This window comes from Miniopterus natalensis, chromosome 3 (genome assembly GCF_054644295.1).
Source record: "Miniopterus natalensis isolate mMinNat1 chromosome 3, mMinNat1.hap1, whole genome shotgun sequence".
NCBI classification, from domain to species: domain Eukaryota; kingdom Metazoa; phylum Chordata; class Mammalia; order Chiroptera; family Miniopteridae; genus Miniopterus; species Miniopterus natalensis.
Window position 1 is genome coordinate 101,886,603 of NC_142083.1, and position 23,451 is coordinate 101,910,053.

The following is a 23,451-nucleotide window of genomic DNA, read 5'->3' on the forward strand; positions in this document are numbered from 1 at the left end:
AATATGAAAAAAATACCTTTTTTAGTGCTTTTGAGAGAACTGGATAATCATTTAGAGAAATTTCTAAAATTTTACCTATTTTTAATTGAGTTATTATTTTTTTTTTTTGCTATTGAGTTGTATGAATTCTAGATATATTTTGGATATGAACCCCTTATCAGATAGATGGTTTGCAAATATTTTCCCCACTTTGTAGGTTGTCTTTTCACTTTTTAAAAAAATATGTCTTTATTGATTTCAGAGAGAGGAGGGGAGAGGGAGATAGAGATAGAAACATCAATGATGGGTCATTGATCGGCTGCCTCCTGCACGCTCCTTGCTGGGGATCGAGCCCGCAACCTGGGCATGTGCCCTGACCAGGAATTGAACCGCGATCTCCTGGATCCTAGGTCGACGCTCAACCACTGAGCCACGCTGGCCCAGCTGTCTTTTCACTTTGTTGACGGTTTCTTTTGCTGTGCCTTTTAGTCTGATGTAGTCCCATTTGTGTTTTTTAATTTTTAATTTGTATTTATTGATTAGAGAGAGAAAAAAAGAAACATTGATTTGTTGTTATACTATTGATGCATTCATTGGTTGAATTTTTTTTAAGATTTTTTATTTTTTTATTTTTTTAGAGACAGAGGGAGAGAGAGGGAGAAAGAGAAATACCAATGATGAGAGAGAATCATTGGTCGGCTGCCTCCTGCACACCCCCTCCTAGGGATCAAGCCTGCAACCTGGGCATGTGCCCTGATCAGGAATCGAACCCCGACCTGCAGGTTCATAGAGCCACACCAGCTGGGCCATTGGCTGATTCTTGTATGTGCCCTGACCAGGGATCAGACCCACAACCTTGGCGTATTGAGATGATGCTCTAACCAACTGAGACACCCAGCCAGAGCCTTTTTTTTTAATTTATTTCATTATTTGTGTATTAGTTGTCATATCCAAAAAAATCCGAAGTTTTATTTTATTGTATAGCTCAAATGTGGATCTATTTTCCTCTAGTTCTAGGATCACCTTCTCTTTAATAGGTTAGGTCTGTATTGTTCAAACTGGCCAATAAACTGGAAACCAGATTTCCCTACTATTTCTGGTGGTACTGAGACCTGGAGACCTGCCTTATCTTGTTTTGCTCTGTTTGGGTTTCCTAATGTTTATTCCTGGTGCTGATTTTTCTCTTCTGATCTCACTATGTGAGTCTCAGTCTTCATTAGTTTATCACATTTCTCACTCAACTCATCACATAACCCTCTCATTCTCTGCATACATCATCATCCCTTCTCCTTGCTTTCCTGTCCTCTATCATAGATTCTTCACCTGAACCTTTTAAACTGAAGTTAATCAGTAAGGTATTTTTCTGAACCAAGAGGCAGTTCCTCTGTGATGAATTATGCCATTAGAGGGCAGAAGAAGCTGCAGCTTGTTCCTTTAAAAAGCAACTTTTTTCCCGTCTAAAACGTTTTAAAATTAAAATTCAACTATTACACAGAAATACAGAAGTCCATTTAACATTTGACAAAGTTAAATGTCACTGGTAATGAAAATGCCAATAAAACTAAGTTCCATTGCATTCGGGTGTTTATAGCCACCCGTAGGAAGCCCCACACCCACCTCTCTGCCTCCCAGCACCCTGACACCTCCCTGGGGTCTGTCGAGGATGGTTTCCTCATTAAGTTTGCCCAGATCATAATACACATCCTCAGTGTCAGGCTTCACATTTTTTTGTCTTGGGGGGTTTTTTAACCCTCACCCGAGGATATTTTTTCCATTGCTTCTCAGAGAGAGTGGGAAGGGGGAGAGAAACATCGATGCGAGAGAGAGAGAGAGAGAGAGAGAGAGCGATCGGCTGCCTCTCACACGCACCCTGACGGGGCCTGAGCCTGCAACCAAGGCTGCCAGAATCGAACCCGGGACCCTTCAGTCCACGGGCTGACGCTGTAACTACTGAGCCAAACAGACCAGGACATTTTGTTTTTATTTCTAACAGAGCTGTACATAATTTAAAAAGTCATACATTTTTTTCAAGACAACAAAGAACTTCACCTCCTGCCCTAACCATTGCCCCTGACTCCAGTTCTGCAGAGACAGCTCCAGCTCTACTAGTTCTTCCCTTAAAAGCACCCTCGCCTGTGATATATAAAGAACATGTTCTTGCTTCTCGATTTTCAGTTTCAAGTATTAGCTATTTACACTGACTTGAACACCTCCTCCCCACCCCCCACACACAGATATGTCCTCTCCCATCCTCCAAGTAAGTTTCATCATTTGGGCTAAATTGAAATGGTGCCTACATTGTTATGCCCATAGACATAGTTCCGAATCAAGTCACTTAATAGATTAGGATCCCTGTCTTGTAAAATTTTGGTTTTCCTGGAATTTATAACTGGTTCATTTTAAAAAAAGTGTTTTGTTTCTTATAGATTACCAAAAATGCAAACCTCCTCTCCGTGTATACAGATAAATCAGTGTTTCCCTGTTTCACTTGTTTTCTTGCAATAACCCCCTAGAGCCTTCTTTCTACCTGTTTCTACGAGAAGTGGCCGTCCACTCGGCCTGCGCAGGGTGTGAGCTCCAGCACCTGCTGCACCTGGACGGCCCGCCCTCTCCTGCACGGGCTTCTGCTTTCCGTCCTGCCTTGGTTTCTCTCTAGTTTTGTTTCCTCATTTTGTGCGGAGGACATGTGCTCTAGTAAATCTTCAGAAAGCTGCGTAAGAGGTAGATTTTTGAGAGCCTGTGGGATCTAAAGTGTCCTCAATCCCCTTCCTCCCCCATCGTGATGCACGGTGTGGCTGGGCATGGACTCTAGGCTGGAACTGATCAGAGGCCTTTCTCATGATACAACTCCTGGTGTTGCCATAGGAGTTCAAAGCCATGCTAACCCCTAATCATTTATACGTGATTCTTTTTCCTCTCCCAAGAAACTTTTGGGAGCTTCCTTTTATCCTGAGTGTATTTAAAAACAAATGATGTGAATTGACATGAGTTTTTATTTTTTATTTTTTAATATTATTTTTAATCCTCACAGAGGATATTTTTTCCATTGCTTTTCAGAGAGAGAGTGGAAGGGAGGGGGAGAGAGAGAGAGAGGAACATTCATGTGAGAGACATCAATTGGTTGCCCCCCACATGCAGCCTGCAGCTGAGATCTTTGCCCTTGGCCGGGACCCAGCCCAGGACCCTTCAGTCCGAGGGACAACGCTCTGTCCACTGAGCCAAACAGCTGGGGCTGAGATGAGCCTTTTTAAATTCATTGTGCTGGGTACTTTATGAGCCCTTCCGATCTGGAAACCCATGTCTTTCAGTTCTAGAAAACATACTTTTATTGTGGGATAATATCCTCTATTTTGTTTTTTTTCCTGCAACTTAATATTTAAATGTAAGCTTTCTGGGCTTTTCTTATCCATTTTCACCTGTTTTCTATGTTTTTTGTTGTGAAGTTTCTTCAGCATGTTCCAATTTTATTTCTGCAAGCATATTTACAATTTCTCAGAATTCTTTTTTGTTTTGTTCTTGTTCCCTTTTTGATAACATTCTTCTTTTCTCATGGATATAACAGGGCTTATAGAGATATGATAGTTCTTTTTTGTTTGCTTTCTGGGTTTTTTTGTTGTTTTAAAAAATTTTTTATTTATTTATTTATTTATTTATTTATTTATTTATTTATTTATTTTATTTTTTTAATTTAACTTTATTGTTGAAACTATTACAGGTGTCCCATTTTTTCCCCCCAATTGACCTCCTCCACCTCATTCCCACCCCCTCCCTAGGCCCTCACCCTGTCATTGTCTGCGTCCATGGGTTATGCATATAACTTCTTTGGTTAATCTCTTCCCACCTTCCACCCCCCTTCCCTCTTCCCTCTGAAATATGATCGTCTGTTGCCTGCGTCAATGTCTCTGGATCTACTTAGTTTGTCAGATTCTTTTGTCCATTAGCTTCTTGTTAAAGAAGACCCTTCAACATTTCCTGTAGTGCTGGTCTGGTGGTGATGAACGCCTTTAGCTTTTTCTTATCTGTGAAGCTCTTTATCTGACCTTCAGTTCTAAATGATAGCTTTGCTGGGTAGAGCGATCTTGGTTGTAGTTCCATGTTTTTCATCACTTTGAATATTTTTTGTCACTCTCTTCTGGCCTGCAAGGTTTCTGTTGAGAAATCAGCTGACAGTCTTATGGGAGCTCCCTTCTAGGTAACTAACTGCTTTTCTCTTGCTGCTTTTAAGATTCTCTCTTTGTCTTTAATCTTTGGCATTTTAATTATGATGTGTCTTGCTGTGGGCCTCTTTGGGTTCCTCTTGTTTGAGAACCCTTGTGCTTCTTGGACTTGTAAGTCTATTTCTTTTCCCAGGTAGAGGAACTTTTCTGTAATTATTTTTTCAAATAGGTTTTCAATTTCTTGCTCTCTTTCCTCTCCTCTGGCACCCCAATAATACGCATGTTGGGCCTCTTGAAGTTGTCCCAGAGGCTCCTTATACTTTCTTCATTTTTTTGCTCTTCTGATTGGGTGTTTTTTGTTTCCTCATGTTCCAAATTGCTGATTTGATTCTCAGTGTCCTCTACTCTACTGTCGATTTCCTGTAAATTATTCTTCATTTCAGTTCATGTAGCCTTCATTTCAAATTGGTACTTTATTATGTTACTGATTTTCTCAGTTGTTTTCGTGATATTCATACTAATATGCTTGAACATCCTTATAAACAAAATTCTGAACTCTGTATCTGTTAGCTTGCTTGGATCTATTTCATTTAACTTCTCTTCTAGAGATTTTTTCTGTTCTTTCCTTTATGACATGTTTCTTTGCCTCCACATTTTGGCTGCTTCGAGGTGTTTGTTTCTATGTATTAGGTAGAGCTGCTCTGTCTGCTGGAGATTGTAGAGTGGCTTTGTGTAGTAGGTGTTCTGTAGGGTCCAGCGGCTCAGCCTCCCCAGTCACCTGAGCTGGGCCTTCTAGATGCTTCCCTGTGTGGGCTGTGTGCACTGTCCTATTGTAGTTGAGCCTTGGTTGCTGTTGGCGTCCCTGGGAGGAATTGATCCCCAGGCCAATCGGCTGTGAGAACCAGCTGCAAGTACGGCCAGAGAGCTGCTGTGTTGGAGACACCCCTATGGAGCAGGATTTACTTCAGTGGGGCTTTGGTGTTCACCAAGTGCGCCCCTTGAGTGTCACTCGTGGATGTGGTAGGGTTGTAATCCAGCGTGGCCAAGTCTGACCACCAGGTGCACTGTCTCTGGGGCCTCCCGGGAGGTGCAAAGTCAGCCTCTGCCAGTGCCTTGCCCAGGGCCACCCAGCATGAGCCCCACAGCAAACCGTAGTTGGCTGCTACTTGTGCTGGGCTTGGAGGAGCCCAGGAGAGGCCAAGCTATGAACCAGTGCAGTTTGCCGCTGGTGCAGGCCTGGAGCCACTTATCAAGCCGTATGGGGCACACTGCTGCTTGTTTGAGAGATTTTAGGAAAGTCCTAAGCATGAGGCTCAAGAGGCCACTTGCACAGCAAAGCCCCTGGGAATGGCCTGGATGAGCTGCAGGTGGGGAGGGGCGGGGCCTCCGGGAATCACGGGGCGGGGCCAAAGGTGTGAGTCAGGTGCTGGCAACTCAAACATGGCGCCTGCCTGCCGGCTGTGTGCGGGGAGGACTCGCCACAGGAGCCATGGCCTCTGCCAGCCCTTCTGCCCGGGAGGAAGCCGCCCTCCACCTGTCGCCCCAGTTCCAGTCAGGTTAGTTCCTCCCCGAGTGTCCCAGATCCCTTCAGGCTGCTGCCCAGCGCTGGGCTCAGAGGGAGCGTCCGAGTGAGTCCGCGCCGGGCCCTTTATTGGGAGCTGCTGGGGCTCCCGCAGCCCCCACGACCCTCAGGACAGTCCCCGCTGGTTTCACAGCCCGAAGTCGGGGGGGCCGTCTCTTCCCAGCCCTGGAGCCCTGGGCTGGGGGCCTGCTGTGGGGCTGGGACCCTCACTCCTCCGGGAAACCTCCCCCACCGAGATGTCCTCCTGGCTTTAAATCGTGGCACCGGGTGTGGGCCCGCAGTGAGTCTCCGATTCAGCCCCGACCCACCAGCATCTCCGCCCCTCCTCCCGCTCTCCATGCTCCTTCAGTTCCCTGGCTGTGGGGCTTCTGTGCAGCCAGATCTCAGGAGGCTCTGAGTGACGATGGTTCTGTATTTCAGTTGTAATTTTGATGAAGTTGCGGGAGGCGGCAGGTGCAGCTGTTACCTGCGCCGCCATCTTGTTTCTCACCCCAGATATGATCGTTTTTTTAAGGTTTTCTTATGCTCCTTGCTTTAGCAACTGTGTGCAAGGTTTGTCAAGTGGGTTCCCTTGTAGGGTCACTTTATTGGGGATCCCCAGCTGCCAGTATCTTGTAAGCATTTTCCTTGGGCGAGTGTCCCGAGAGGACCCCCTGTAGAATGGGACGGAGGAGATGCGATGTAACAAACCAGCTGCCAAACACTGTCTGCGGCCCAAGGAGGCTTCATTCAGTGCACAGGGTTCACCCCACCTTCAGTGCAGCACCTGCTTACGGCTCTGCCCGATGTCCTCAAATCCAGGGGCGCTTTCAAAAATGGTGAAAACTGGGTGGGTGCCACACCAAGTTTCTGATTTACTGCATCTGGGGGTGAGCATCAGGCTTCTTAGACTCTGCCCAGGTGACCCCATGATGCAGCCAAGGCTGGGAAGCACTGCCGGGGCACCTCCCACAGGGCCGGCCTCCACTCTGGGGCGGGATGAACCCCTGCCCGGGCACCTCCCACAGGGCCGGCCTCCACCCTGGGGCGGGATGAACCCCTGCCCGGGCACCTCCCACAGGGCCGGCCTCCACCCTGGGGCGGGATGAACCCCTGCCCGGGCACCTCCCACAGGGCCGGCCTCCACCCTGGGGCGGGATGAACCCCTGCCCGGGCACCTCCCACAGGGCCGGCCTCCACCCTGGGGCGGGATGAACCCCTGCCCGGGCACCTCCCACAGGGCCGGCCTCCACCCTGGGGCGGGATGAACCCCTGCCCGGGCACCTCCCACAGGGCCGGCCTCCACCCTGGGGCGGGATGAACCCCTGCCCGGGCACCTCCCACAGGGCCGGCCTCCACTCTGGGGCGGGATGAACCCCTGCCCGGGCACCTCCCACAGGGCCGGCCTCCACTCTGGGGCGGGATGAACCCCTGCCCGGGGCACCTCCCACAGGGCCGGCCTCCACCCTGGGGCGGGATGAACCCCTGCCCGGGCACCTCCCACAGGGCCGGCCTCCACCCTGGGGCGGGATGAACCCCTGCCCGGGCACCTCCCACAGGGCCGGCCTCCACTCTTGGGTGCGATGAGCTGCTTTGTACCCACCCTTTGGCCTGTGTGCACTCCTGCTTTCAGTAATGTCTGCTACCTACACGTATTCTGGTTCTTTCTGGGCTGTGTTGTGAATAGTCTGGCTTTGGACTTCTGATTTTGACCTTTAATTTTCTAGCCTGCTGGGTCTGTTACCACTGTCCCTATGAAGTCCACCTTCCAAAGATGTGTCGCCGTTACTTCCTTCGCTGTCTCTTTGTTCTTGGCTGTTTATCTGTTCCCCGCCTGCTGTCACTCTGGTGTGCTCCGGGAGGCAGCACAGTAGGTCCACAGTCCACCGCTCGGGGGCTCCTCAGACGGCCTCCGTCAACAGGAATCCCGTACCGTTAACATGTCAGCCGGGGCTCGGCACGTCCTCCAGACCTAGCAAAATCGGGCCTGTAGATGTCAGTTTCCCCCACGGCTCCGTAAGTTTCTGAACTGCTTGCTTTCAAGGCCATTCTAGATTTGTGACTTCAGGCTCCTTGGTCAACTTAAATTCTTCCTTTACATCAGGAAAGTTTTCTTCCATCATTTCCTCTATCTATTTCCTTTACTCTTTCTTTTGGTAACTTTGCTGCAGGGTGGAGATAAGGGATTTGTCTGCCATATACCTCTTCCATAAGCTTTAAAAAAAAACATTTTTTACCTTTTTCTACTGGGAGAAATCATAGTTTATATTCCCTAATTCAAATAGTTTATATTCCTTAAAACAGTACTCTTTTTTGTGGTTCCTGAGGAATTAATTTACTTCTGAAGGAGAAAGCAATGCAGTCTCCACATAATTGTGGTTCACATTTTAAATTGCAACTGTTTTTTCATTTGTTCACCCCTACAGAGGGAGAGCTATTTGACTTTTATTTTTAACAAAAAAATTCTGGTCTTTTCATTGTATTTGTCCTTGCCTTCTCATTTTCTTTTTTACTTCAAGTAACATCTATTTTTGCTCTGCTAGTTTCAAAGGTAACAACACGTATTTGTTTTAAACAAGTTGGAATTTATAGAAAAGCATCAAAAAGAACATTTAAATTACTTTCATCCCACACCCAATATTTCCCACCAGTTCTTCTAAGTTTATACGTAACTATCCTGATTCTTTAAAAATTTTTAATTGTTACTGTTTCTATTTTAATTTTAGGAGTAAATAATAAATTTGCATGGTTCAAAAATTACAACTGTATATGTTTAGAAATATATTATATGTACAAATATGTGAAAGGTTTCCTTTAACACCTTTTTGCACATCTCCATCAACAACCACACCCAACCCTCCCCAGGTGAGCTCAGTCCCCAGGTGTGTGTACCTCTCACAGTTCCTTTACCTGTCAGCACGCACACATGTGCATTACCCCTCCTTTTCGTACAAACCGTTTTAGGACAACACAGTACTAAACACACCATTCTGCCCTTTGCATTTTTCTCTTACTAACATACGTGGACATCTTTTTTAGCAATACAGAGAAAAATTCCCTATTTGTTTATAGCTGTCTGATATGCCACTGTGTGTTTCTTTGGCCACCTATTTATAATTTAGATGGTCAACTCTTGCTATTACAAAGACAGTGTTAAGTACGCTGACACTGAATTTGATAGTGCTTTTTTCTTACTCTGGCTAATTATTATTTCAGACATCACAGGCTAGTTTTTATTCTTTTTACTTCATTTCATACATTTTTGTTGAGATTTAATTATACAATAAACTGTACTTTTTTTTTATTGTTGACACTCCCCCCTCTGTCCAGCCCCTGCCCCTCCCCAGGCCTTCTCCACACTATTGTCTGTGTCCATGAGCTATGCCTATATGCATGTATGTTCTTTGGTTAATCTCTTCCGGGCCTCCCCACGTCCCTCCCCTCTGTCAGTCTGTTCCATGTATCCAGGCCTCTGATCCTATTTAAACCACAAACTTTGATACATTTTGACCTATGTATGCACCTGCAAAACCACAACTATCATATCACTGCCATCAAGATAATGAACATGTCTGGCACCCCTAAATATTTTCTTGAGCCATCTATAAGCCCCCCTCTTATCCTCACATTCTCAACCCCCAAGAAACTACTATCATGCTTTCTGCTGCTATAAATTAGTTTGAATTTTACACATGGAATCGTACAGTAGGTGCTCTGTCTTGTTTGCTCAGCGTAATTACTCTGAGATTCATCCATGCTGTCACACGTGTCTTCCCTTTGTTGCCCAGCAGTATTTTTGGTTTATTTTTGTTTATCCATCCGCCTATTGACGGACATTTGAGTTGTATCCAGTGTTTGGTTATTACAAGTAAAGCTGCTAGAAACATTCTTGAACAAGTCTTTTTATGGACATATATGCTTCCATTTTTCATGAGTAAATACCTAAGAACAAAATACTCGATCATATGGTAGGTATCTGTTTAACACTTTAAGAAAAAATTGCCTAACTGTTCCCTAAAGTGGCTGACCGTTCTGCATGTCCATCAGCATCCGAGAGCTCCAGACAATCCATGTCCTTGTCAGCACATGGCATGGTCAGTCTTTTTCATTTTAGCCATTCTAATAATTAGCTCATTGTCATTTTAATTTATATTTCCTGTTAATTACTTTTTTTAAATCCTTGCCCAAGGATATTTCTATTGATTTTAGAGAGAGAGAGGGGAAGGGAGGCACGGAGGGAGAGAGAGAGCAGGAGAGAGAGAGAAACATCGATGTGGGAGAGAAACATCAACTGGTTGCCTCCCACACTCACCCAGACCGGGAATTGAACCTGCAACCTTTTGACGTACGGGACAACGCCCCAACCCACCGAGCCACCCACTGGGGCTCCTGTTACTTACTTTTTCATGTGCTATTTGCCATTCAGATATCTTCATCAGTGAAGTGTCTGCTCTAATGTTCTACTCATTTTTAAATTGAACTGTTATATTTCAAGAGTCCTTTGTTCTGGGTTTAAGTTCCTCGTCAATCTGTAATATGCAGATATTCCTTCTGGCCTATGGCTTGTTTTTCATTCACTTAAACGGTCTTTTGCAGACCAGAGCTCCTGATTTCGATTAATCCAACTTATATGTTTGATCTTTCCAAGATCGTGATTTGGTGGTGTTTCTGAGAAATCTTTGTCTAACCCAAGTTCACAAAGATTACTCCTGTGTTTTCTTCTAAAAATGTTATAACTTTAGGTTCAACACTTAAATCAATGATCCACTTTTTAATACCAGCCTCACTGAGATATATTTCACACAACATAAAATTCACTCTTTTAACATACACGGCTCTGCGGTTTTAAGTATAGTCACGATGTTGTGGGCCCATCACCACTGTACAATCTTAGAACACTTCCATCACCCCAAAAAGAGACCTCAGAAATCTATCACTCCCCATCCTGTCCTCACCTTGGCTCCTGGCAACCACGAACCTACTTTCACTCTCTGAGGATTTGCCTGTTCTGGATGTTTCATATAAATGAAATCATGCAAAATGTGGCCTTTCGTGTCTTGCTTCTTTCACTCAGCACAATGTTTCGAGGTTCATCCATGTGGAGTACGTAGCAGCACTTTTTACTTTTTATTGCCAAATAGTATTCCATTGGGTGGCTCTCCCACGTTTTGCTGATCTGTCACCTGGTGGGCGTTTGACTTGTTTCTCCTTTTTGGCTACTATGAACATTCACGTGTAAGTTTTTCTCTGGAGGTATATTTTCAGTTCTCAGTGCTCTTAGTGGAACTGCTGGATCATATGCCGTATTGTTTTCCAAAGCAGTTGCATCACTTTGCATTCTCAGCAGCGGTGTACAGGGTCCCAGTCTCTGCACACTCTCCCCAGCACTCGTTACTGTCCACCGTTTCGTTACAGCCACCCTGGTAGATGGAAAGTGGCGTTTCGCTGGGGTTTGGATTTGCATTTCACTCACGATTGATAACAGTTAGCATCCTTCCATGTGCTTATTGGCCACATTTGCATATTTTGGGGGAGAAATGTCTATTCCAATCCCCTGCCCGTCCTTTACTTGGGCTATTTGTCTTTTTATTGTTGAATTGTAAGAGTTCTTTATATTGTCCGGATACAAGTCCCTTACCAGATAATATTAATCTGCAAATATTTTCTTCCATTTTGTGGGTTGTCTTTCTATTTCTTCTATGGTGCACCTTGAAGCACAAAGGTTTTTAATTTTGATGTTCAATTTATTCTGTTTTTTCTTTTGTTAGTTGTGCCTTTGGTGTCACATCTAAGAAAATATTGCCTAATCTATGGCCATGAAGATCCACTCCTACATTTTCTTCCAAGAATTTGATTATTTTAGCTCTTACACTTAGGCCTACAATGTGTTTTGAGTTAATTCTTGGTGTGAGGTAGGGGTCCGATTTCACTCTTTTGCATATGGATGTTCCCTTGCCCCAGCACCATTTGCTGAAAGACCATTGAATCTTATATCTTCTCAAAAATCAATTGACCATAATTGTCAGGGTTTATATTTGGATTATCAATCCTGTTCCATTGATATATATGCTTATCCTTAAGCCAGTACTACGCTGCATCTTTATAGTGAGTTTTGATGCCGATCTTCAAAGGCAATGGACGACCAGGAGGCAACGCCACCTTCCACGGATGCTGTTTCGGTCAGGATGCGGCCCAGAGTAGACAAGCGGTGCCTGCCACAGGCACCTGCTCTGCTCTTACTGCAGAGGACAGGACAGAGCAAAACTGACTTGGAACAGAGGCACTTTACTCTGCCGCCCAGAAGTCTGACAGCATAATCCCCCTTTGCTCAAACAGCCCAGAGTGCAAAGTGACAGTCACACTGTCTCCTAAGCACAGTGGTCCGTGCGGTGTGTTTATTAGTTTGAGTATCAGAGCTTAGTTTCAACCCCAGGGTGTAGAGTGACAAAGGAAAAATCTTTAATTTCACTCTAAACCTGAAGTAGAGAAAACCCCCCCGGACTGGATTACACTCCCCGCACCGGGCAGAGGCGGGAGGGCTGGGGCAGGAGGCCCCGGTAGAGACAAACAGAGGTTTTCCAGGCTTGTGTGACTCTCAGGTTTGCATCTGCTCATATTTGTGTTTCTGTGGCTTCTGACGGACGGCGTGCACCTCAAGGTTAGGAATCTCGTTTTATGTGTTTAACATTGAACCCATCTTTACCCTTCCTGTGCCCAGCATGAGACGGCCGCACAGCAGGTTCTCTCCCAAACACTTGTTTAGTAAAAGATTGTTTTACTAAATGGATAGATGAGAAATGCAGGTGACTACATTGGGAGGAAACAAGCCTAACAGATTTTTAAGCCAAATCCATTTACCTGGAGGGGGGAGTGCGAGCGAGCGGCCGAGCTGCGGGCAGAGCAGAGCCTCGGTCCCGAGAGAAGAGGCAGCCTGGTCAGAGGGCAGGCGCCCACCTGGCTCCTCTGCGGCTGGAGCAGGGACCCGAGGGCTCGCGAGCAGCGTCGCCTCCGCCCCCACGGCCCCTCCGCCCGCTCCCGTGCTCTGGGAGGAGGCTTGGAGCCTGGGGAGGGGGCAGCGAGTTGGGCTTTCGGAATGAGGCGGGACGGCGAGCTCGAACGCCCGCAGCGCTGGCGACGCTGGAGTTATTCACAAAGGCTGGGACTCCAAGGAGGCTGGCGCGGTCCCAGTCGCAGTGGCCCGGAGAAGGGAGGGACTCACATTAACATTCACCAGGGTCTTGCCTTGCACGGGCTCTGAGGCTTCGCCTGCATCCCTCCCTCTACCACTGATTTGGGGGGAGGGGGCTCCTCCAGAAACACTTTATCTGCCAGTCTGAGAGCTGGGAGTGGGGGTGGGGGTGAAGTTGGGCAGATTTGTCTCATCACATGATGGGGGACCTGTGTCATGTGATGACTCCGGTGATGTTGGAGGCAGCATGTGACTCTCAGGGCTACGTGGGCTCAAAAACAATTTAAATACAAAAACACCAGCAGGTTCCCCTCCTCTCCTTTGCCTTTTGGCCTGGCTCTCCCTTCCCTCTGGGTGGGAGCCAGAGGAATGAGGAGCGGTCGTCCTGCGGCCACTAACCTGTGAGCACCGGGGACCGGAGAGCAGGCCCCTCTGCTGGGGTCTCCCCGAAGCTGTGCCACCCTTCCGCAGCCCACTGACCCGTCGGGTAAGTGCCCGGGCACTCGGAGCGGTTCCCTGTGGGGCTGCCCTGGACCCCCATTAGCACGCACAGAGCATCCTGCCCTGCACGTTGGAAGGCAAGTGCCTGCCGGCCTCCGGGGGCTGCATCCTGGGACCAAGCCTGCCAGGCTCCGGGGCAGAGCTGGGGAGGGAGGGGCTGCTCCCTCTCCCCCTCCTCACAGCCTGCCTCCCTCCGTCTGAGTCTCTCCCCTCTCACCTTCCCCCTCGCCACCCCCATTTCTCTTTATTCACCCCCGCTTTCTGTCTCTTTCCCTCCCCCGCGGCTTGTCTGAGGAGTTCCTCCCCCCTTCAGCTTTTGAGGTGGTTTTCCAAACACCCAGATGGTGTGCGGTCTCTGCCCCAGCCTGAGCGCTGCTCCTGAGACTGGCGACTGGGCACCTACGTTTCTCTCCGCGAGACGGGGTAGGCGGCCAGTCCCCGCCGTGGATGTGCGCGCACATACGCATTAAGGGCGATGGATGCACTTCTTGGGGTCCTCAGGGCCATTTCTTGGGTGGATGTTTATTGGCTCCAGGCCCAGCTCAGCAAGGGGATCATCAGGTGACAGGAAGGGCAGTCCCAGCAGTCTGGAGACGACGCTCTCTGACCCCAGATGTCTGACTCTCTGTGGGAGAAATTGGCCTTAAATCAGGAGATAAAATCCGGTGCTCAGTGCTAAGGGGCTGGCTCAGGTGTCACTAGACATCTCCCAGAGCTGGCCGGGAGTTCGACGCCACACCTCTGCTGAGTGAGGCAGAGCTGGCTGCGGGGAAGGGGAAGGTAAAGGGAATCACAGCCGTGGCCGTAGCCACGTAGGAGCCACATGCTGGCCGTGCCAGAGCTTCTGGTTCACTCTGATCCAGGCATGTTGACATCGTTTGGCAAGAAATAACTGACCGTTATTGAGCACAATCCACCCAACAACTCAACGAGTGCTATTTTTACCCCCATTTTAGAGATGGGGAAACCGGGGCACAAAGCAGGTAGTTAGGTCACTAAGCCTGTAAGCGATAGAGCTGGGATTTGAGCTCAGGCAGCTGCTCTCCAGAGCCTGCAGGAAACCACTATGATAATCTGCCTCAAAAAGGGTCTATCCACATTACTGCCCGACAGGTAGTGTGCAAAGCTCGGAGCTACTTTTGTGAACAAAACATCCTGTTCTCATGGAGTTTACAATCCAGCGGAGAAGGCAGCTATTAAACATATCGGCACACAAGACATTGCTTCAAGTGGGGCTATTTGCTGGGAAGGAGACTAGCAAGGCCCGATGACAATATAGAACCAGAGACACTTCTTTTGGAGGGTGAAGGGGAAGAGTTGGTCAAGGGAGTCAACCTCTGCTGATGTCATATTTAGATTGTGACCTGGGAGAGGAGCCGCAGTCGACCAGGTGAAAAGCCAGGAAGAGCACTGAGACAGAGGGAAGGGCACGTGTGAGGGCCTTGAGGAGCAGCAACAGTGCTGACGGGCCGAGCAGGGCGTGAGTGGGCCATGCTGGGAGGAGAGGCCACCCAGACTATGCGGGTCTCTGCAGGCATTACTGAGCGACTTAGGTTTCATCCCAGGGTCACGAGTAACAATTAAAGCATTTAAAATAGGGAAGTAGCACAGTCGGATCTGCAATATAGAAAGACTTCTCCAAGCGATGTATTCGTTAGTTTTTGCTGCATTACAACCTCCCCCCACCCCCCTCAAAAAAAGAAACCCTAGTGGCTCAAAATGACAATTATTTACAGCTCATTGTGCTGGGAGTTGGCAGTCGCAGCCAGGATCAGCTGGACAGCACTGTCCCTGCCTGGTTCGCTCACGCAGCTAGTCAGCTGACGCGCTGGCCGCAGGTGGCTGATGGCAGGTGGTCTCACTGTGCGTCTGCCGATGGGCAGGAGCAGCTGAAACTGACCAGGCCACGTGACTCCGTTCCGAGGGAGCCAGCCCAGCCTTCGTCCTAGGGTGGCTGGGTTCCAAAAGCAGCAAGAGAGGTGGAGCCCCAATGCGCAAGAACTTTTCAAACGTCTGCTTATGTCATGTTTGCTAGTGCTCCATTGGCCTAGACAAGTTACATGGCCAAGGGATGGGAAGGTGCACCTCTTGGCCGGCGGGGCTGCAAAACATCGTGCCTGTTTCCCGTCTCCGCATGCATTCAAGTTGATAAGCTGGGCACTGTCTTCCTCTGTTACGGAGGAAATGAAAGCCAAGCAGAAATCTGGTACCCATTTTGCTATGATGGGAGATGGACTTAGACGTGGTCCTGTATCAGATTTTGTTTTCTGCTTAGGACAAGCAGGATCCTGAGCATCAGTTTTGGTTTTGGACGTGGGTCAGGAGGGTGTATCTAGAACGTGGTGTGGAGACGTCTCCCCTTCTCGTGGGGTATTTGGGAACAACTCAGAAGGAAGACTTGTGGGATTGTTACCCTAGAATAAATCTTGGGCCGTATGGACTCAGAACCTGTGTTTTAAGGGTTTCAGGCAAGGCAACAGCACGTGCAAAGGCCCTGAGGGCAGGAAGAAGATGGCTTCCTTGGGAAACAGGAGGCAGTTTAGTTTAATGTAATTATGATGGAGATGAAATGGGAGTGGACCGATCCGAAAAACTCTTTAAGAGGTAGAAAGAAGCCATGCTGATGGATTTGATGGGAGTTGAAGGGCCATGAAAGAAGGCCCCAGACTGGTAACACTGTGACCCAAGGCGGAGGATTAGGATACTTTGGGAGTGGGGGAAGGTAGGAAGATCAGAAAAATGTCAAGCATTGTATCACGGGGTCAAATACTGCTGAGACACTGAGGTAATGAACGCGGGACCTGTCCGTTTGACTTGGCAGCATAGAGGAAGCTGAAGACTTGGACAAGAGCAATTTTGGTGAAGAAGTGAGAATGGAGGTCACCTTGGAGTGGGTTAAGGAATGAATGAAGGTAACTAAACTGTAAAAACATAATACAAATCAGGCAGCACGTAGGTGTGGGTCAGGGTCAGGGGAACTGTCTTGATTTTGTTTGCTTTAAAAAAATCAATGATATCAGGAGCCTCTGGATCATGTACACTATGGGAGCGGTCCAGCCGAAAGGGAATGGAATCCAAAGTGTGAGTGAAAGAACAGGTTACGATATAGTTTTATTTTTTATAGGAGGGGCGATGAGGAAAAAGATAGAGCAGATATCTGAAAGCGTGTATATTTGGTGATGAAAGGACGTAGAATTTCCTGTCTGTCAACTGTTATTTTCACAGTGAAGTGCAGGGCACGGTCATCAGCAGAGAGAAAAAGAGACAGGGCCAGGGAAAGGAGGGCATGGGCAGTGGGCATCTCACAGAGGCAGAAGAGGGTACTGCAGGGAAGGAGCTGTGCTGGGCAAGGCAGAGCGCCCGCTAAGACCGGGGGCCTGCGAGGGCAGCGGTCCCCGGCATCATCCGATGCTTGGGTTCAAGCACCCAGGAGGGGTAGAGCGCCTTTGGGCTCAAGTTTTGCTGGACAAGCTCCGCAGGAGAGAAAAGGGCAAGGATGTTGGAGAGGCTGACGAGGGTGTGATTGTCAAGATGAGCCTCCGAATCTAGCCGGCAGAATGGGCGTGGAACCTGCATGGTAGGAAGGGGAATGAGCGAGTGGGGCGCCCAGTGGGACCGGGTGCGAGGGGGCCGAAAGCTGTGCTCTTGGAGGTGGGCCGTCCTCAGCATCCTGTGGGGGCTTGTTAGAAATGCAGAATCTCACACCCCACCCAGGTCCCCTGAATCCAAGTCTGCCTTTTAACCAGATCCCCAGATGGTTCATATGCACATTAAAGGTTGAGAAGCAATGATTGAGATTGTCTTGTGGGGGAAAAGCTGCTCTTCTGGGCAAGGTGAGAAGGGAACGAACCCCAAAATGTTTTTTTTCAAAACTGATCTTGATTTAGTAAAAGTTGCTATTATGCCTGTTTTTAAATTTTAGTTTAACTTTTAGTATGCAAAATTTCAAACATTAAACTTTCATGAAACCTAGCGCACCATCGTTAGCTTCAGTAATTTTCAGCTCATGGACAATCTTGTGTGTGTGTGTTTTTAAATTTGTCTTTATTGTTGAAAGTATTACACATGTCCACTTTTTCCCCCCATTGATCCCCTCCTCTCCCCAACCACCTCATCCCCAGGCCTTCCCCAGACCAGTGTCTGTGTCCAAAGGTTATTCATATAAGCATATAAGTTCTTTGGTTAATCTCTCCTCCCCGCCCCGCCCCCACCTCACTCCCCTCCTTCTAAGATCCCTCAGGCTGTTCCAGGCTTCTATGTCTCTAGATCTGTTCTGTTCATCAGTTTATATTGTTCATTAGATTCCACATATGAGTGAGATCATGTGATGTTTGTCTTTCTCTGCCTGTCTTATTTCACTCAGCATCATACTCTCCAGGTCCATCCACACTGTCCCAAAGGGTACGAGATCCTTCTTCTTTACAGCTGTGTGGTATCCACGGTGTGACTGTCCCATAGCTTTTTATCCGCTCATCCGCTGATGGGCACTTGGGCTGTTTCCAGATCTTAGCTACTGTAAACTGTGCTGCTATGAACATAGGGGTGCATATATTCTTTCTGATTAGTGTTTCAGGATTCTTAGGATATATTCCTAGAAGTGGAATCACTGGGTCAAAGGGCAGCTCCATTTTTAATTTTTTGAGGACCCTCCACACTGTTTTCCACAGTGGCTGCCCCAGTCTGCATCCCCCCAGCAGTGTACCAGGTCCCTTTTCCCCACACCCTCGTCAGCACGTGTCATTTTTTGACTTGTTGATGGAGCCATTCTGACAGGTGTGAGGTGACACCTCATTGTGTGGTTTTAATTTGCGTCTCTCTGATGATTAGTGATGTTGAGCATTTTTTCATATGTCTCTTGGCATCTGCATGTCCTCTTTGGAGAAGTGTCTGTTCAGGTCCTTTGCCCATTTTTTAATTAGATGGTTTGTCTTCCTTTTGTTAAGTTGTATGAGTTCCTTATATATTTTGGATATTAACCCTTATCAGATGTATCATTGGTAAATATGTTCTCTCATACGGTGGGCTCCCTTTTCGTTTAGTTGATGGTTTCTTTTGCTGTGCAGAAGCTTTTTTGTTTGATGTAGTCCCATTGGTTTATTTTCTCTCTTGTTTCTCTTACCTTACGAGATGTTTTGGCAAACATATTGCCATGAGAGATGTCTGAGATTTTTCTGCCTGTGGTTTCTTCTAGGATTTTTATGGCTTCACATCTTACATTTAAGTCTTTTATCCATTTTGAGTTTATTCTTGTGTATGGTGTAAGTTGGTGGTCTAGTTTCATTTTTTTGCATGTATCTGTCCAGTTTTCCCAACACCATTTATTGAAAAGACTGTCTTTACTCCATTGTATGCTCTTGCCTCCTTTGTCAAATATTAACTGACCATAATTGTGTGGGTCAATTTCTGGGGTCTCCGTTCTGTTCCACTGATCTATATGCCTGTTGTTGTGCCAGTACCAGGCTGTTTTGATTACAATGGCTTTGTAGTATAACTTGAAATTTGGTGTTGTGATCCCTCCAACTTTGTTCTTCCTTCTCAAGATTGCAGTGGCTGTTCGGGTTCTTTTTTGGTTCCATATAAATTTTTGAAGTGTTTGTTCTAGATCTGTGAAGTATGTTATTGGTATTTTAATGGGGATTGCATTGAATTTACAGATTGCTTTGGGTAGTATGGACATTTTAATGATGTTAGTTCTTCCGATCCATGAACATGGTATATTCTCCCACTTGTTTGTATCTTCCTCTGTCTCTTTTTGCAACATCCTGTAGTTTTCCAAGTACAGGTCTTTTACCTCCTTGGTTAAGTTTATTCCTAAGTATCTTAATTTTTTTGAACAATCTTGTGTTTTTGTTTTGTTTTTTACCCTCACCTGAGGATATTTTTTCCATTGCTTTTCAGGGAGAGAGTGGAAGTGGGGGGAGAGAGAGAGGGAAACATCAATGTGAGAGAAACACATTGATTGGTTGCCTCCTGCATGTGCCCTGACCAGGGCCTAGAATCAAACCTCCCACTGAGGTACGTGCCCTTGGCTAGAATCAAACCTGGGACCCTTCAGTCTGCAGGCCGATGCTCTAACCTCTGAGTCAAACCAGCCAGGGCCAGTCTTTCGTTCTTTATACCATCCCTCCTGCCCAGGATTATTTTTAACTGAATCTTTAACTGATTTAATTTCGTCTGTAAATGTTTCATTAACTAGCTCTAAAAGATAAAGACTGCCCCCTTTTGAACCATTACCACTGTACCATCACCACACCCAGTAGAATCAAGAACCGGTCCTTACTGCCATCAGATGTTCAGCTAATGTTCACGTACCTGCTGAACACCAGTTGTCATAATACGTCACCTGTTTGTTTAAATGGGACCCAAACAGGGTCCATGCACGGCAACTGGTTCATATGCCTCTTAAGTCTTGTAATTTCCAGGCTCCTTCTGTATCTCCTTTTTCCCCCTTGAAATTTTGTATTGAAGGAACAAAGTCTGGACTTTGGGGATTGATTGCTCACTGTGCCTTTTAATGTGTTCCTCTACCCTTCATATTCTCTGAAAACCAGCCATTAGACCTAAAAAGAATCACTTTCGAAAGAGACATTTATGGTGAAATATATCACATAAAACATGTATAAAATATATATGTACAGCCCAAAGAGTAAAACTGCCCTGTAACAGCCACCTAGTGCTTTAGAAGCCCCCAGTAGCATCCCTGGTCCTCCTTCCTGGAGGTGAACCCTATTTTGACTTTTCTACTAATTTCTCTGCTAGTTTTATCACCTATGTGTGCATCTCTAAGCAATATAGTATTTCATTTTTCTCAACTTTTTGAGTTGTATGTAAATGTAATCATGGCACAGATATTTTTCTGTGACATTTATTTTGCTCAATTTTTTTTTTTTTTTTTTGAGGTTCATCCACGTTATCTTTTGCAGCTGCTGTTCCTTTATTTCCGCTGATGTGTAGTAACACGTCCTGTGAATGGGCCACAGTTTAGCTATCCATTCTGCTCTTGATGGGCACTGCCCCCCCCCCCCCCAGCCCGGGGTATCGTGAGTAATGTGCTCTGAGCGCTCGCTCTGGGTGTCACAGAGCACACATAAGTTCAACTTCACAAAAATGGACCAAACTGTTTTCCACAAGTCGACTTTGTTCCTTTCCCACCCTCACACCTTTTCATTTCTTTCTGTTGCCTATTCTACCAACCAAGGCTTCTAACACAGTTAATAGAAACGGCAAAGCAGTGGTCCTCGGCTCATGCTGATCTCAAAGGGAAAGCATTTGACGCTACGTCATTAGGTGATGTGTTTGCCAAAGGGGTTGTTTAGAAGGCTTGTGTGTTTATCAGATAAAGAAAATTCTTTTTTCTTCCTTTGTAACCATGCATGGTTTTTAAATTTTGTCATACTTCTCCTGTGTCTTTTGAGATTACGAAATGATTTTCCTACTTTATTCTTTTAGTGTCGTAAGTTATATTAATTTTTTGTTTTTCCAGCTTTACTGGCTATTATTGACATATAACAGGTAAGCTAAGGTGTGCACATGGTGACTCGATACACATGGAGAGTGACATGATCACCACCATGGCATCAGCTAACCCTCCATCACATCACATCATTGTCATTGTGTGTGTGTGGCAGTAACATTTAAGAGCTACTCTTAACAACTTCCAAGAGTGTAATACAGTATTGTTAAAGGCATGGTGCAGTGCGTTAGATCCCCAGGAATTATTCACCCTTTAATCAGCATCCCCCCGTTTCCCCTGCCTCCTGGTCCCTGGTGATCAGCATTCTACTCTCTATTTCTACAAGCCCAAATTTTTGGATTTCACATTATAAGTGAGAACATAGTGTTTGTCTTTCTCTGTCTGGCTTAGTTCACCTGGCATAACGTCTATTCATGTTAGAAAAGGCAGCATTTCCTGCTTTCTTATGGCTGAATAATATTTATTGTATAGAAGTGCCAGTTTCTTTAGCCATCCGCCCATCAGTGGGCCCCTGGCTTGTTTCTGTGTCTTGGCTAATGCTGCAGTGACCACAGGGTCAGATGTATCTTTAAGGCAGTGGTTGTATTTCCTTCAGGCATATACCCAGAAGTGGAATTGCTGGATCATACAGTAGTTTTGTTTTTAATTTTTTGAGGAATCTCCATGCTGTTCTCCATAGTGTCTGCACCAGGTCCCTTTCCTCGGCCTCCTCGCCAGCACTTGCCTCTTGTCTTTTTGATCAGAGCCATTCTAGCAGGTGTGAGGTGATGGCTCATTGTGATACTTACTCGCATTTCCCTGACCGGGGATGCCGAGTGCCTTTTGATGTGCCTGTTGGGCATTTGTATGTCTTCTTTGGGAAAATGCCTATTCGATTCCTTTGCCCATTTTTTTTAAATGCTCACCCGAGGATGTATTTTTATTGACGAGGGAAGGAGGGAGAGAGGAAGGGAGGGAGAGAGAGAGAGAGAGGGGCCGGCTGCCTCCTGTACGCTCCCCGAGGCAGGATCAAACCTGCAGCCTAGGTATGTGCTCTGACCAGGAATTAAGCTCACAACTTTTTTGGTGACACTCCAACCAACTGAGCCACTTGGCAAGGGCCCTGTGCCCATTTTTTTGAGATTTATCTTTATTGTTGAAAGTATTTCAAACGTCCCCTTTGCACCCCCACTGACCCTCCACCCCAAGCCCGTCCCCCCAGGCCTTCCCCACACTGCTGTTTGTGTCCGTGGGTTACGCACACACGCGTGAAGTTCGTTGGTTCATCTGCCCACCCCCCTTCCCTCTGAGCCTTTGTCCATCTTTAATTGGATTGTTTTCTCTTTTTTCTGTTGAGTTGTACCGGTCCCTATGTACTTTGGATATTAACCCCTTAACAGATAGATGGTTTACAGATATTTCCTCCCACTCTGTAGGTTGTCTTTTCATTTCATTGATAGTTTCTTTTGTTGTGCAGAAGGTTTTTAGTTTTGATGTAGTCTTGCTTGCTGATGTTCTCTCTCTCTTTTTTAATATGTCTTTATTGATTTCAGAGGGAGGAAGTGAGAGGGAGAGAGAGACAGAAACGTCAGTGATGAGTCATTGATCAGCTGCCTCCTGCACACCCCCTGCTGGGGATCGAGCCCGAAACCCGGGCATGTGCCCTGTCCGGGAATCAGACCCCAATCTCCTGGATCCCAGGTCAACGCTCAACCGCTGAGCCACGCCGGCAGGGCTCCGTTTTCTTAATGAAGGCATTTATGACTTTAAACTTCCCTCTGTTTTATTTTATTTTATTTTTAAAAATGTATTTATGGATTTCAGAGAGGGGAAGGGAGAGGGAGAGAGAGATGGAAACATCAATGATGAGAGAGAATCATCAACCAGGCGCCTCCTGCACGCCCCCTACTGGGCATTGAGCCCAAACCCCGCCATGTGCCCTGCCTGGGAATCGAACGGTGACCTCCTGGTCCTTAGGTCGACGCTCAGTCGCTGAGCCACACGGGCGGAGCTAAACTTCCCTTTTAGAAATGCTTTGCTGCATCCCATAAGTTTTTGTATGTTGTATTTCCATTTTTGTTTGTGTCAAGATATTTTTATATTTCCCTTTTTGTTTCCACTTTGACCCACTGCTTGTTCGGGAGTGTGTTGTTTAATTTCCACACTTTTGTGAGTTTTCCAGCTTTCCTCTTGTGACCGATTTCTGGTTTCATGCCACTGTGGTCAGAAAAGACACTTGTCATGATTTCGGTCACCTTGCGTCTGCCAGGGCTCCCTTCGCAGCCTCGCCTGACACGCTCCGTTTGGGAAGATGCCCCACGCGTGCCTGAGAAGAGCGTGTTCTGCTGCTGCTGGTGGAATGTTCTGTCTGCGTCGGTTGGTTCACTCGGTCTCAGGAACAGTGCAAGCCCAACGTTACTCGTTGGTTTTCTGCCTCTTTAGCCCGTCCATTATTGAAATTCAGTGTTGAGTCCCCCACGCTCAGTGTATCGTCTACTTCTCCCTTCAGACGGTTGCGCTTGGGTCTTGCACGGAGGTGCCCTAAAGCTGGTGCCGTTTACAGTCATCACGCCCTCTCGATGAACAGCACTTTATCATTGCTCAGTGACCC

The 23,451-nt window shown here is 46.8% G+C and overlaps 1 protein-coding gene across 5 annotated transcripts in view; it reads left to right on the forward strand.

Moving 5' to 3' along the window:
- The first annotated feature begins 13,111 nt into the window (after positions 1 to 13,111).
- Positions 13,112 to 23,451, forward strand: part of TNRC6A (trinucleotide repeat containing adaptor 6A) — a 171,514-nt gene continuing 161,174 nt past the window's right edge. For all 5 annotated transcript variants that reach the window (XM_087815850.1, XM_087815853.1, XM_087815851.1 and 2 more), the window contains exon 1: positions 13,112 to 13,373. The gene's annotated coding sequence lies outside the window, so the exon portion shown is untranslated. The remainder of the gene's footprint in view (positions 13,374 to 23,451) is intronic.